This window comes from Theobroma umbraticum, unplaced genomic scaffold (assembly GCF_002168275.2).
Source record: "Theobroma umbraticum cultivar Fairchild unplaced genomic scaffold, ASM216827v3 scaffold_56.0, whole genome shotgun sequence".
NCBI classification, from domain to species: domain Eukaryota; kingdom Viridiplantae; phylum Streptophyta; class Magnoliopsida; order Malvales; family Malvaceae; genus Theobroma; species Theobroma umbraticum.
This window is the reverse complement of record NW_018397256.1, coordinates 1,159,937-1,164,273: the sequence shown is the minus strand read 5'-3', so window position 1 is coordinate 1,164,273 and position 4,337 is coordinate 1,159,937. Positions and strand designations below refer to the sequence as shown.

Genomic DNA, 4,337 nt, shown 5'->3' with positions numbered 1-4,337 from the left:
CCCTCATCATTTGTTCAATTGCCTGATTTTGCCTTTCGTGATAGTTTAGTCAATGATCAATGCGCTCCATCCATTGAGCAACACTGCGTGTGGGAACTGCTTATGAAGATGTGGGGGCAACTTGCAAGGAACTACCAGCGGCTGGTGCAGATACCTCTAATCGCTTAAAAATGCCCATGGTGATGGGAATTTTCGATTGTTGCAACTCCTCTTTATCTTTTTAGTGCACACCAGCTCTTGCACATAATGCAATGATCAAGGAAGGAAAATTGATACCATTTCTTTTAGTGCGACTCTTATGTAAGATGGTATCAATGGATTTATGTGTGACAATGGCATAAATTAGAACTGTGTGATCCCTTGTGACATCGTTGATATGAGTGGATGGGAGTAATCATGCCACTATAAAGTGTAACCAAACTTTCAACTCTTTTTTCATGGCACTTCATTTAAATGAAACGGGCTCACCATGTGAGGTCTTCTATTAGGCTCCCAAACACAAAACGTCGATATAATATCATTGCAATCCTAATGATCGCCTAAGTATTATCCATATTCATCATTCTCAATATTGGGGGTTCCAAAAAAATGCGTTGCTAGCTTGACTGTGAAAAGGGACTTGTTTACCACAGACAAAAACAATGCCATCAACATGCTCAACCACATTTGCATAAAACTCTTGGACCATAGGCATAACTGCAACTTTAGGTTGGTTACTAAATAGTTGCCAATGTTTGTCTCGAAGCATGTCATGAATCTCCTTATAAGGAAAGATGGGGATATCTATCCTTCGTTCAAGAATTGGCATTTTGTTGATCAACGATGTATGATATCTCACAGAGGCACCAGCAGAGATGAACTTCGATCTATCAAAGGCGTCACTAGAGCTTGGTTTGGATCGTTTAGATGCCATTCGTACAAAAGAAATTTAATTATCAAAACAAATGTAGAGTCAAAGTATGCAAGTAGTGTTGCGTGCATGACCATGAAAATATGAAAGATCCATAGGGACTAATTTAATTAATTTATGTTCAATTCAATAATCCAAATTCAACAATTCCATTTACAATCTCACTCCGCAAGATGCAACATAAATTCTCTATTCCTCACAACACTCATATAGCATTCTCATAATCATAAATTTCACAATACAACAGTCCAAAATAAAAATAAAAAATAAAATAATTCTATGATAGAGCATTCATAAGAAATTATTAGTTACTGCATGTTGTTGCACCAACAATTGCAGAATTTATTTCTACCTGCCCAACCAATCATCAAAAATTAACCAAACCCATCATCTACTCACATCAACAAAACATTTAACAACTATATTTGCAGTTAATAGAAAGTCTATAAATCCATTCTATGGGCAATAAGAATTTGGCACGAATCATAAAATTTTTTTTGCACTCCAAGCATACCACATGAGAGAGTAGTAAAACCCATTAACAAACATATACAATGGATTCATTTAATATGCAACAATAATAAAATGTTACAATGACCTTGCTCTTAATACAACAATCTTTTTTCTTACTACACAAAAATTGAAAGTAAGTGATGCTCAAATATATGGTAGAAAGAGAGAGAGAGAGAGAGAGAGAGCTTACCTTAAGGGAGGAGTGAATACAAGACAAACCTAAGTTAAAAAAGATGTAGAAATTGTAAATGAAGAAGAATGCTATTAACTTTTTTTTTATGTGAGAATGGGAGCAAAATATTTGAAAAAGGAAAAGGAGAAGGTGGCTGAAGAAGAAGAAGAATGAAGAAGTAAAAAAAAATAAGGGTTTTTACAAGGGTGGGGCTGGGCCTCAATCTAGCATGCAACCCTCATTTGTGGTTCCTTAATAAAGGGCTTAGAAGCTGGCATTAAAGAAGCTGAAACATCTAAAGGCTCAAATTGATGATTAGTTCTAAGCCTAGAGTGGGTATTTAACAAATTTGAATTTTCAATAAATTCATCATCATCCTTGTCAGAACTAACAACTAAACATACTTTAAGAGGATCATTGGGATATTCTTCTAAGAAAACATCTTGTGTAAAGTCATTTACCAGACTCACAGAAATATAGTCTTTAGATGTCACAAGTAATTTTAAAGCTTTGAAAATATTAAATGTTGTTGGTCTTGAACTCTCAAAGTGAGCTCACCTTTTTCAACATCAATCAAAGCTTTAGCAATTGCTAAGAATGGACTCCAAAGGATGATTGGAATTTGCCTATCTTATTCCATGTCAAGAATTATAAAATCAACATGAAAAATAAATTTATCTACCTTGACAAGAACATCTTCAATAATTCTCCTTGAGTACGCATAAGAGTGATTAGCTAGTTGTAAAGTAACAGCAGTGGGTTCGCATTCCCCTAAACCAAGTTTCTTAAAAATTGACCAAGGCATTGAATTGATACTTGCACTTAAATCACTTTAAGCTTTTGCAAAAAATAAATTACTAATAGTGTAAGGGATTGTGAAACTACCTGGATTTTTGAGTTTTGGTGGCAGCTTATTTTAGAGAATTGCACTACACTCTTCTGTAAGAGAGACAATTTCAAACTCACCTAGCTTTCTCCTTTTGAGAGGATGTCTTTCAAGAACTTGACATAGCTAGGCATTTGTTTTAAAGCTTTAGCAAAAGGAATATTTATGTGTAATTTCTTGAAGACATGGATGAACTTTCTAAATTTCTTTTCAAGCTTTTGCTTTTGGAGCCTTTGGGGAAAAGATGGTGGAGGATGGATGACTTGAGAAATTCCTTGATTTTCAACCTTGACATCTTCTTTCTATTTAACTACAATATCTTTTTCGCATATTCTTTCCTTATCAACATCTTCATTTTCATATTTAATTGCTTTTTCATTCACCCCCTTAATTTCTTTTCCCCTCCTTAAAGTGATTGCTTGGCATTGTTCCTTACCTTTAGGATTGATTTGTGTGTCACTAGGTAAGGAACCTTAAGGTCTATTGTTGATGAATTTGCAACCTGTTCCACTTGGGTCTCAAGATTTCTCAATGAAGCTCTTTGACTTTGAATTATAGCATCAGTCTTTGATATATATTACAAGAAAAGTTCTTCCACTTGGGACTTCTTTTTAGGAATTGATGGTCTCGCTTGTTGTTGAAAACCAAGAGGCATGATGGGTTTTAGATTGGAAGGCCTTGCATTGTTGTTCCATGAAAAGTTGAGGTGGTTTCTCTAAGTAGGATTATAAGTATTGGAATATGGGTTATTCTGTTGCTTGTTGAAGTTCCCCATAAATTGGATTGATTTAGAATTGTAAGGACAATGATCATTCGAATGGCCATATCCACACATTTCACAAGCTATAAATGAATTTTAAACTACATGAACTCTAAATGTGTCAAACTTTTTGGATAGTGCAGCTACTTGCGTAGCTACTTGAGCAATTAAGGTACCAAGTACATCAATTTCATAAGCTCTAACAACTTTTTTAAGCCCTAACCTTTCTGTAGGCCATTGGTAATTATTTGAGGCCATCTCTTCCAACAGATTATAAGCATCTGCGACATTCTTACTTATTAATGCCGCACTAGTAGTTACATCAATTGTGGTTTTTATTAACCCAACCAGTACATTTTAGAATGTCTGAATTTGCAACCAATTAGGAATCCCATGATGTGGACATTTTCTTAATAGTTCTTTAAACCTCTCCCAAGCTTCATACAAGGGCTTACCATCAAATTATGTGAATGAGGTGATATAGTTCCTCATCTTTACAATCTTGGCAAGTGAAAAAAATTTGCAAGAAACTTTTGAGCCAAGTCTTCCTATGTAGTGATAGACCCATTGGGCATGAATTAAGCCAACTCTTTGCTTTATCCATCAGAGAAAACGAGAACAGTCTCAATCTAATAGCATCATCAATTACTCCATTGTATTTAAAGGTATCGCAAATCTCCAAGAAATTTACCAAATGAGGATTAGGATCATCACTGGGTAACCCACCAAACTGGACTGAAGATTGAATCATCTCAATGTAAGTTGGTTTAATTTCGAAATTATTTGCATTGATGGAAGGTCTCTTAATCTTTTGGTGCAAACCTTGCAAAAGAGGAACATGACAATTCCGTAGTGCTCTATTTGATTTGGGAACCAGATTAATGGCATTATTGCCATTGTTGTTGTTATCCTTAGCCATTGTCTGATTTAAAGCTGCAACTTGCAAATTTTCCCTTCGACGTCTTCTAAAAGTTCCTTTTATCTCAAGATCAAAAGGAGCAAGATTCAAATTGTTTCTTCTTTGCATACAATGATCAAAGCTATCTACAAGCAAACAAAATCTCATATTAAAACAAGAAAAATAAAATTTAAAGTA

At 34.7% G+C, this 4,337-nt stretch overlaps 1 non-coding gene across 1 annotated transcript; it reads left to right on the top strand.

The window, feature by feature from the left end:
- The first annotated feature begins 3,629 nt into the window (after positions 1-3,629).
- On the top strand, positions 3,630-3,736 carry LOC149527494 (small nucleolar RNA R71). The gene has a single exon (XR_016350946.1). It is a non-coding gene; the product is annotated as a small nucleolar RNA R71 (small nucleolar RNA).
- Positions 3,737-4,337: the final 601 nt, after the last annotated feature.